At 38.1% G+C, this 11,781-nt stretch overlaps 1 protein-coding gene across 1 annotated transcript in view; it reads right to left on the bottom strand.

Moving 5' to 3' along the window:
* grin2aa (glutamate receptor, ionotropic, N-methyl D-aspartate 2A, a) overlaps positions 1-11,781 on the bottom strand; it is a 152,837-nt gene that overhangs the window by 87,214 nt on the left and 53,842 nt on the right. The gene's annotated exons all lie outside the window — the stretch shown is intronic.

Genomic DNA, 11,781 nt, shown 5'->3' with positions numbered 1-11,781 from the left:
ACTCTCTGTTTCTACTGGAGGAAAAGAGTCCTCTATGAAAACAGTCGTCTCCCCATGGCAGTAAATCAGGTTTTTGACAAAAGCCTTTCTGCCTCCAATATTTTCTTCCCCATCTCGTGATACCCGGTCTACTTCAGGTCCTTCGTGTTGTATTCCTGAGTCTTCATCGGCCTCGATCCACACTACAGTGTTTCTGCAACCGGGGTGGAAACGCCTTTATTTCCAAAGATCCACGTTAACAACATTATTATTTTGAAAATGCACTGCACTATTCCAGGTTAGGATAAGGATAGYAGGACACAAGAAAGGARCAAAGGAAAAAAGAAAAACAGCACATGGAGGGAAAGAAATAAATTCAAGAAAAGAACCACACTCATCCAAAAAAAGGGAATAAAAGMCTTTCCAATCAGGAAAAATGCTCCCATTCTGTCCTTTTGCTGGCCCTAAAAGAATAAAATTAGCAATAAAATKTCCACCTATTCAGCTAATTTCAATTTACTGGTCCATTCCCTTTGTCACGTATGACAACAWTTTTTTTTGTCATGAGCACCAACTGTTGCAGATGAACTGTCCACAGATGTTCAAGGTGGAATATTAAGTGAGCGGGACAAACTATGAWTGCGCTCATCTGGAGAATACTGTGTGGATGAATGACTGGAARTAATGTGAAACGCTTTCGGGTCCTCTGGACTTGATAAAGCGGTGTACAAGAACAGGCCATTTGACATTTTACTGATCTTAAGAATGCTTTTTTTTCTACTTTATAAACTTTAAATGAACACAACTCTGTCTTAAAATTAATCAGCCCTCTGGGGGTGAACGCTCTAGAAACTGTGAATTGTTCAGCACACACTTTAGCTTTTTTTTTTCTTTTTTTTTTTTAATGACCAAACCAATTGTGACAGCTCCCAAAGAAGATTGTTGGAAATATATATTTTTTGATAGCAGACCAACCAAACAACAACAAAAAAAAAAAACATAAAAAGAACAAGGCCCACTCTTAAGAACATAGACTAGAGGGAGAACCTTTCCGTCAAAAACAGATTAATTTAGCTTTTTTACAAATGAAGCAGAAATTGCATTGAATTTAACCAAATACAAGACAGGTGAGCAAAGAGAACAAGACACAACTAAACACTTTTAAATTGGCTGGTAACGTGTAAGTGCACAGGAYGCGCAATGGTATTCACTATGCTAAACGGTGAATCACAACATGACCCTCATGTTTTATRTAGTTCATTTTTATAGAAAAATATGAATGGAGGAATGAATAAGCACTGATGGATTCACTTTCAACTGGTTTGATCCGAGCTCAGAACTCGTAATCGTCAAGGGAGAAATTTGCACAACACTGCAATTGCCAAGCAGGGCCATGGGTGACAATAACTACTGCACTTGCCAATTCTACTGTTTTAGTCACTCCACACTATGAAAACAGGTGCCATGTCACAAACACACACACACTAATCTGAGTTCGGAAAAATCCATCTCCRTGCAGAAAATTGAATAAACTGGAATATGTCATTTGATGCTCAAAAGAGCACCCAGTTCCTCTAAAGTTTTCACACAAAAAAAGACACTTGAGGAGCAGTGTGTAGAAACATGTAGGAGACCAAACCAACAATGCAGAATGCTGATTATCTGGCAGCTGTAAGACTCCTGGTAAATAATTGAAAAGCTGAAGTTTTAACACAACAGCAACAAACTTTCCATCTGTGAGCAACACAGTTAAGCAGAACAATGTCTGGTTTACAACTTTGGCTTTGTTTGCCTGTCCACTATTTGACCCAGKTAACTGATTTGSTTATCACTGTGCACTTCAAGCAAAATGCTTGCTTAAGTAWCATATTACACCCAGGTTTAAAAAAGAACACATCCKTTCTTGCAATAAAATCACTGAAAGCTCATTAGTTGTGAATTTGACTATTTTAAGAGGTTATTTTCCTGGGATAGAAGAATATTGGTGCTGTTGACCAGAAGCTGACGTTTCCTGTCTAGTGATCTGCTTTTGCCTAAGCAGTCGGGGGTAATGATCGTCATCCTTCCTGTGCTATAGGTTACACATTTTCAGGGTTATTGCTTTAAACTTAGACTCTCCAGTCGCACGCTTCACAATTTCTTGTCTGTTGGTAACCTATTGAAAATAATCCACTGATTGCAGGAGTAATCCATCTCAGATCTGGTTAAAGGTACAGCCACAAATAACAGGTAGGCATATTCAGGATATAAAATGTCATAGCTTAAAAATGACATGATTATTGTAACAGAAAATAAAACAAAAAATTTGGGTAAAATTCAAATTAGTGACATGAAAAAAAAAAAACGCTTCACYCGATACCAAAACAAACCCCGTTGTAAAGCTGCCAGTATTGAACCAGAAGTTGCTAAAATATTCAATCCTTCAGTGATGGATAAGTGACTTTGAAAATGGTTTTTAAATATGTTAATTACATCATATTTGTCATATTATTTTAGTATTTGCGCATTTGTATGTGAATGCTGTATTTTTATTATAAATGATCACACTATGAGGACCTCCAATCAGGAAAGGCCTAAATACTGACTTTAGCTGGAACACTTAGGGTCAAGCCAAAAAAGTTTTTTCTTTTGCTTATTGCATGTGCGATAAGTTTTATTTTTTTTGYCCAACTCAACACAAAAACTTTAAACAGCAGAACAATTTATTTTTWAATTTTTTCAAAACACGTCACAAKACTGACGGCACACAAAATTCGGTGACTGAATGAAAAGCACTTGCCCACATGGGCAAACTACAGTCCACATTAACAGACACTCTGAGATGAGAAAGACAAAAGAGGCAGGCTTTGTTGTCCAAATAATTAACTTTCACGCCACACTCGCTCAACAAGCAGCCACAACTCGCTGTGGAACCACCTCAACAAACAGCCGTGGCGTGGATTACGCATCTTTCTCTGGTCAATAACAAACACCGTCATGCATTTTATGTCATGAGAGGACAACACAATGAGCAGGAAGGAACCCTGGTGTGAGCATGCTTCTGGGTAAAGCTGTTGATGTCTCTCCATTCAGTCTTATCTTCAGGTGTAATTTTAACATACTTTCAGGACTTGTACACTTGGGGTCTTATATAATGCGATAATCTAGGAGTGCGTATAATGCAGCCTCGAGGCGAGGGATGCTAAAGTGATGCTGCATGAAATACAACACTGTTTTCTGTTGCTCTGTGGCCAGTACCATATACACACAATTTCATGTTGCAATAAAAAGAACTATATATATATATATATATATATATATTCATGACTTGTATTTTTAATAATTAGAATTCATTACTCTGGAACAATGGGAAACCTTGGATTGCCTATTTTAAGTTGGGAGTAAGTGACAGCTCTATAACGGAGCTTGCGTGTCACAAAAGGACAAAAGTCAATCTGATGTATTTTGACAACTAAGAGGATCCATGGCAAAATCTTTGCATGCACCTGATGCTCACCCAGTCTGTCAAGAAGAGGAAAATCACTGTGTGACAAGAGATCGGCTGAAATCAAGTCTGTGAAACTTTGTTTGGATTATGTTTTTGTTAYGCAGTTAAGTGAAAATGTAGTAAAGTTGCATTAACAGAGGTTTTAGCAGATTAAGATTTTGTGGTCTGTTATTAATTGCTTAAAATACGTATAGGTCTAAATTTACATTTTCTTTTCAAATTCCAACTTAACTCTCTTACAAGAAACGTCACAATCCCCTACTTGCTCTAACAATGTTAACACCTACATATAGTGGTTCAGGTCAACAAGCTTGATCTTGCCTCAGGAAAGTTCGACATGTGAGAGCTGGAATGGGACTCAACTTTCWGATTTCCTAAAAACAGCTWTTCCAGCAGAGACACAACTACCAAAACCTAAAACGTTTGTAGAAAAATGGGCAATAAAGATCAAGCATTAACAGATCAGCAAAAACAAGTAAGTAACTATAAGGAAAATTGACTGTTGACCTAAACTAAACAATGTGATACTCAYTAAACTYGTGAGTAGATTGCTGAATGAAACCTTTAAACTTCAGAGGTAAACACAATACAAGGGCTCTCCCTCGTAAACCTGAAGGAGCACAAATGTTTCACAGTGAGCTCAGTGGCATTTAGGTTCTTAGAACAACGGTGTCAATAGATGTTCAAAAAAACTTACGGTTCTGTAATCTTTTGGAAACATTTACACTCAACTAAAACCGAAAGCAGTCAACGTGTCGAAACCAAACAAAAATTGTTGTACCACAAAAGAAAATCTTGGCGTATTCACATGGCATGGTGGTTATATTCTCTTTTTCTCTGCCTGCTCTGTGTTGCTCCGCTGCCACCTATCGGCACGATGACAGAACCATGCCACAAAAAACTACACCTCAACTTTTAATGACACAGAACATAACCTTTTACTGAATTAGGGAACATATCAGCCAGTTATGAAACTGCTCCCCTCTCTTAAAACATTCATCTTTCAAGCTAAGAATGGGCTACAAGTTAACGGCTATGTGTCTCTTCCTTTCGCACATGTCAGTCGTTGACTTTAACACACATTAGACTTGTTATGCTGAAATGCACCTTGGATAGTTTCATTAGAAGCACTGATGTTTGGGAATTGAGTTTCTTCTAAAAAGATAAATAATYTTTGCACATTCGATAGTTGACTACCAACCAGCTGAAGCCAGCATATGACGTCTAATCRAATATGAAGGGATGCATTTTTTGATACGAGTCCAAGGCCACCGATGGGCGTCACTAACCTTCAACTGGAAGCAGATAACCTAACAACCTACTAATATTAATAGGAACTTGAAAACTACCTCTGAAGATCCGTATTCTAGTTTAAGTCGTTTAAGGAAATTCAAAATATTAAATGCTGTGGTACACATAATTAAAAATATMATTTGAGAAGASGTGGGGAAAATTCCTAYGTGTTTGCTCTAAATAAAATAGATTATGGTAAACATTTTTGTCAAACTGCATAMATTTGTGGTRTTTTAAATTCAAGAACATACCCTGAGAACCTCACAACCGCCTAGCTCCAAWACGGGGGGAATATGATGGTGCAGAAGTCYTAAAAGTTAAACATAATAAAAATAAAAAWAAAGTACCATTGGACWTTAGGTAAACTCATGTGGGTGAAACTGAGGCAAATAAAAACAAAAGAAAATCTTAAACCTGAGGGAAAGCAAACGTCTGCTGCTGCACCAACCTGGGAGGCACTGATCAATGGAAATCCTCATGAAAACGTTAAATTCCACCAACCTTGTGGAAAATGCCTGTTAAAGTACTCTCAAGTCTTGGCAGCGTGCCTTATGAGTGGATTTTGTTGTAACAGTCTTATTCATCTCTGATCCTATTATACCCCTGCCTGTCAGCCTGGCATGTGTTCTGCAGCTCTGACTGACGAGATCACATAAAACACTGCATGTTCTTTTCAATCATAGGCTCATTATGCTATATTACAAATTCATTATTACATATCCAACGCTTCGTGCAACTCGAGGCAGATGTTCGTTGACAATATTTCAGCGCAAACTCCAGCCATAGCACGGCAAAAAAAAAAAAAAAAGGAAAAAGAAACTTCATTAAGCGTGCTATTTTCTGTATTTACATCATGGGATGAGTGTGGTCAGATTCCATTATCGTGGATCCTGCTCGGCTCAGTAGAGGGACAGATGCTGCCAACACACAGACAGCTTTGCAGCGCTAGCCTCCGCTTTCTGGCATGGACATATGTGGGTTGCCGGGGGCTGCGGCTGTCATAGGCTATAGCTCTTCTCGCAGCTAGTTGATGCGAGCGGATGGGGTTGATGTGATTGGTTGATAAGAACAGAGCTGTTTGTGTGTGTGCGTGTGCGTGCGCGTGTGTGTGTGTGTGTGTCGGTGTGTCTGTCTGTCTATGTGCAAATTTGGGAGTCAACAGGCGGAGACTTGTTCGTAGGCCTGTATACTTTTTTTTTTTTTTTTTTTTCACATCAACATCTGTGAACAGATGGGGGGGGAACCAACACACCTACGAACATGTGAACACACGTGCAATAATGCAGACTGAAAGCAGCCATAAAGAGAAGAGGCAGATGACAGGAGAAATAAAGATGATGGGACTGCATGGCTGAAGAGAGCAGACAGAAGAATGAAACGTTCCGGTGAGGAGGCCAAAGAGAGAGGAGAGCGATACGGCAAAGGAGGAAAATGCTATACAAGGGGAAAGGCAACAACTCGAGAGTGGAGAAGGGAGAGGAGAAGGAAGGCGAGGAGGGAGGGAAGTGAGGTTAGCTGGATAAGTGGGGCAGTGCTGCAGCGTGACACATCAGCATTCTGAGCACAGCGGCAGAGAAAGCAGCGCAACAAACACAGTCGCACCCACAATCCCTCTATCTCCCACGCTCGCAGTGGACACGGACACGTATAAGACGGCTTGAAACATGCGCAGCACAGCAAGAAGAGGCACCAAACATGTCATCTCATCCAACGCGAAGCTTTGAACGTTCCGATTAACGCACAAACTTGTTGGCTCGCAATCTCCACCCTCCACCCCCCACAAGAACACACAGGAGTGCAAATGCATTCAACACAACGGATAACTGCTGAAGCACACTTTTAAAAGTGAGCACTGCAGAGATTGCAGATCCTCTCCCCCCCGACCCCCCAAAAAACAAGAAACTTCTCAGACTGCGCCGACAGGATGTTGATGTGATCGCAGCAGTCCGTGTCGGGCTTTTTACGCGCTCCGAAATGAACCGCTTAGGATTCATTATCTGGATGCTTGATTGGCATTGATTGGCTGACAGAACCGCAGCAGGTATTAAGGAGGTTTTCACTTTTTCCTGTCTGATGAGGATAAAGCTACATAAATATAGGCAGCGGTGGGAACTGAAAAATAATAGCCATATGGCGGGAGAGTCATAAAGTGAAAATAGGTCTCCAAAGGACATAAAATGCCCTGTAATGAATAGGAGTATGTTTTAAAGCAGTTATTTTAGTTTTTTTTTTTCTTTTCTTCTGCGGAGGCCCTGGTTAGGAGGGTCAAACACCTTCCAGGTTAATTGGCATTACACATGGATGTGTAGAAAAACCGTAACAAAGATCCATATGTTAAATGCACAGACAGATAATATTTCAAAAATCCAGTTTTCATTTTGAAGTGGGGAAAAAAATTCTACTGCGGTGCAAAACTCCAATTGAAGTGTTGCACTGGTAACAAATGTACAGTGAACTCCAGCCTATTCACGGCTCAGTACTCACAGATTCATTCACAGATTTTTCTGTGTAGCATGACTCAAAATTATTTGTGAAAAATCTACTTTAATCCAGTTTGAACTATGTTATCTTTTTTTATTTCATCTTACTTTCTCTTTTAATTGTGTTATTTATATATGACACCAAGTCAAAAATTTTTACCACTGTTAAACACAGACACAAGAACATGACTTTTAAGTAAAGAAATGCAATATATACCGCTAAAAATAATCTTATTACAAATCTAGCCATGATTATAAATTGTAAAACGCAAACTTACACTCCTCGGTGTGGCAGATTGGATATTGGAATAATGGTAAAACTAAATATTTGTGTAAAGGTTACAAATGATTCACTTTAGCACTTCGGACTCACACTCACTGTGAAATATTTGGGTTTCTAAGATACAGAGAGTAAGCAATGCCTCGTCTCTGATTCAATTCTCACTGTTGAAGCAAAGTGCTCGGCATCAAGAAGTCATCTACAAATTCACTTACGTTACAAAATCTAAAGAGAATATCGACTGGCAGCTCTCGGAAAATGACATCTACAGTGAGTAATTAGATGTGTGTGATGAGCCATCAACCAACAAGTGCCACCCTTAATCTTTTTTTGAAGTCTAATTTAAATGAAAATATTGTCTCTGGTGGTTTTGAAGATAACATGCAACAAGACCACAGCTGCAGCATAGGGGAGGACGTTTAAATCGTTTACTGAGAGGCTTGATATGCTTCTTTATCTTTTGCCAACAGCTTACCCAAGAGTAATAACATTAGGCTTTTGTGTCTCTATACCAGAAAAGAAAGACACAACAAGCCTAATTTATTAGTGTCTGTAATGTAAGGCTGAGATAAACTGTTTGGAGCATAAGTATTTACAGAAATGCAAAGTTACGGTTGAGTATGATACATCACACCACAAAGCATAAAAATCATCCCCACAAACTGACATATTATTGGAAAATTAATACATACCAGCAACTGGGTTCAAACAGTGAAACTCATATTTACAGATGATTTCTGGAGGCCTGGTGTCATGCAGCTTTTATACGCTGGCCTGGGCTAACACATGAACAAAATGGCTGACTTGCTTACCTACTAAGTCAAGTCATGCTAATGGCCAGGTGTGTTCAAGCAGCTGTCATATTAATTACTAACCGTGATAACGCACAATATTTCTAGGGGTCAAAATCATTTACATACAGATCTAACAGCTGAAGGACAGCATTGAGGACTGGAGTTTGACATCTCAAAGCTACGTTTATCCCTGCTTGGAACACATTTTTCTGCCACACTGTTTTCCTTCCACTCAACCTTCCAAATGTGAATAACTGGATACAGCACTCGCCGAGAAAAACAGCAACAAAAAGCAATGTATTTAGAAATAACATTTTAGTCTTACCCTCCTCATGATGAATGTCAATTACTGTGCGAGATATAACATGATGATAGAATATCATATCTGTGTAAAACATCCTTTTTTATTCATCCTATATTATTATTTGAGAGCTTATTTTTTATTTTTTCCCCCCATTAGCTGTAACCCTTACCTATCTGAAATACAAACATTAAACATTATTATTGCCTGTAGTCAAATTATTTAACAAGAGTTTTACATTTTTATTTAAAATAATTGAATTAATTGTCTTTTTTATGATATTCCAGTTTGCTACACTTGGTTGCATAAATTTGAATTTGCTTTCACCATGTCATTATGACTCGAATGCGCAACTCAGACATGCTAAATCTGGCACATCGACATGGATGTACAGTGCAGCTGCGCGGACTGGAGCACACACTCTCTTCTCAACTTCTCCCTGCATCTGCAGAAAGCAGCAATGCATCACACTCCAATGGATTGTGCAACAACTTATATGTGAGTGATAGAGAGCCTCTAGTGGTCAGAAGCTGTCACTGCAATTCACATTGAGGATTCCCACGTGTAATAATCCATAATTTATAGATTTTTATGCATCTAAATTAATCACCACGGTAACTGTGTTTACAAAACTTTTACTTTGACTGCACACACCACTTTCCTTTTGCACATATGTGGATTTTTTATTAAATTTTTTTTATGTTCAGACATTCACAGAACCAACCCCCATTAGGGCCTATTTGATCTCATCAGTTTGCAGGGAGAAAAACATGGCGCATGACGACAGATGTATGCATGTTTATAAAGAGTAGCATCTGTTCTGCCGAGGAGTCCTTTGACGATTCTCAACAATCTGCTGACTTACCCATGACTTTATGACCTCTGGAAGACACTGTTGAAGTCAGCAGTATTTATTCAAGAATCAATACTGACATTGCAATCAAGAAAGTCAATTTAAAAAGAAAAATGTGGTGCATGTTGCGTATTATAAATCTGGTCATCAGATGGTAGAAACTACCGGCTAAAAACGCCACGAATTTGATTTGACAGATTTGACGTGATGTAAAGTGACTTGTGACTTGTAGTGGGCATGATAAGTTTAAACAATACACAACTGAGTGTATTTTTGAAAACTTACAAGGGAACACTAAAAATGACATATACAAGCAAAGATTGAGTGAATTTTGCTTAGAAAGAAGAATAAATGACACTTTACAAACTGTTTAAAAACTGACAGCATCAGGATCATTTACTCCTCTTCGATGTGGCGTTTGTCACGCAAGAGCTTCAACAACTTACAAGAGCTTGGGCATATCTCCGGTACAATACCAGGACACTCTGCCTCATTTTCTTGGTTTCTCTTCTGCTTCATATCTAGTCCCATTCACTCTGATTCTTAAAGCTGAAGATTTTTTTGGGGGAAAAAAAGGCTTGTTGGGTGTTCTTGCTTTGTGTTCTCCTTAAGTGGTTCGGTTCCCTGGACACACTCAAGCTTGGCAGCTGCCCAACAAGTCTCTTAACATAAGTCAGGAGTCATCTAGGAGGTAATGGGGAGGTGACAGACGCTTACATTTCCTATGCAGATTTTCTGCCGGGGTCATAGTGTCCAACTGGCGACATTCCCAGAAACAAGGCTATTCTGCCCACTTCGCTGCTGCTGCCACTCCTGGAAAGAGCGTTTTTATATTAACAATAATGTAGGGGAGATGTAGAGGCTCCACTTTTCCTAGTTTACAAAGGAAGCACTGAGGAGAATCTAGAGAAACAAGATTAGAACTCAACCTGCTGTACTAAAGTTGCATATTCGGTTTCATGAAACAGTGAGAAATGATTGGATTGATTTATTATATTTTCAGTTTCTTTACAACTTTAACAACAACTGTATTTGAGGGCTTAATTAACAACATAATGAATGATTGTGTATAAACACGCAGTCTTCTAGAATATGCTTGCATGTAATTAAAGTACAACAACGGAGCCTGAAGGTCTTTATGCAATCAGAGGAAAGATGGAGCATCAACACAGATAAAAGTCACGTTTGCAGTCCTTTGGTTCAACATCCGAACTTTAAATCAGACAAATCAGCTTAAAAATCATATGTATGTTTATTTAGGCATGATTGACGCTACAGTATTGCAGCATATGATGAGATTGTCTGAGATTTGATGATGCACTACAATAAATATAATACAATAAATTATAATACATCCCAATACAATATAATACAACACATGTAAGTGCACTATGATACAATACAGTGTGATATGATACAATACGATTAGCTGTGGTAAATTGTTATAAAGCAGGAAAGGTACTACACCATACAGCACAATAACATATGATGCTATATGAAGTAGCATGACATAATACAACAATAATAAAATATGATGCAATACATCACAAAAGCAAAGACAAAGGTGTAACACATCAGTTTATGTGGGGATATGTCTGACCTTCTAATATGTAAAGAGAAAATATAGTAATCAGAGAGAGAAAATAATAAAACTGTATTAAATTAAAAATATACTGTAGCTCCTTTCAATATGTTTATGAGGCAATAATGCCGTGAAAGCAAGACCATTATCAGCAGAGGTTTTTACATACTCTTCCTTTGTTTTTAGGAATGAATCAATATTTTATTTGATAGGAAAAAAAGTGCATACATTTAGGATGTCATGTACTACAGCGCTTGTAGCCATATGCTAATCTGCAGTGCTCGTTCCTAGAAGGACCTTTAAATAAAGAATAATTAAAACACACAATTAAACCAACCATGTGAACTCAACTTTGCTGTTCAACTGAACAGAAATAATCTGAATTACTAACTGGTAACACATTTATACAAGTCACAATCATTTACAAAATAATCATAAAAAAATTTTTAATTAAAATTTTCCAAGCGTTATTTTGTTTTTAGTCAAAAATATCTTGCGCTTGAATAATTTGATATCTATTTTTAGAAGGGATTTAGAATTTTGCTAAATTGCTAATGTAACATTTTCCTTATTTACATTTTATTTGTGTGCTGACATGAGTGAAAGACTGATAATGTCTGCCAAGGGGGATGTCAGATCATATCAACTTATTTGTCGCCAACTGTTAACCAGAGCTCAAAATTCAAAGTGTACTGAAGCTTTAAACCTAATCTAGACAAAAGCATTTCTTTC

The sequence above is a fragment of the Poecilia reticulata genome, linkage group LG8 (assembly GCF_000633615.1).
Source record: "Poecilia reticulata strain Guanapo linkage group LG8, Guppy_female_1.0+MT, whole genome shotgun sequence".
Taxonomy (NCBI): domain Eukaryota; kingdom Metazoa; phylum Chordata; class Actinopteri; order Cyprinodontiformes; family Poeciliidae; genus Poecilia; species Poecilia reticulata.
The sequence above is the reverse complement of the archived record's forward strand: the minus strand, read 5'-3'. Positions and strand labels throughout refer to the sequence as shown.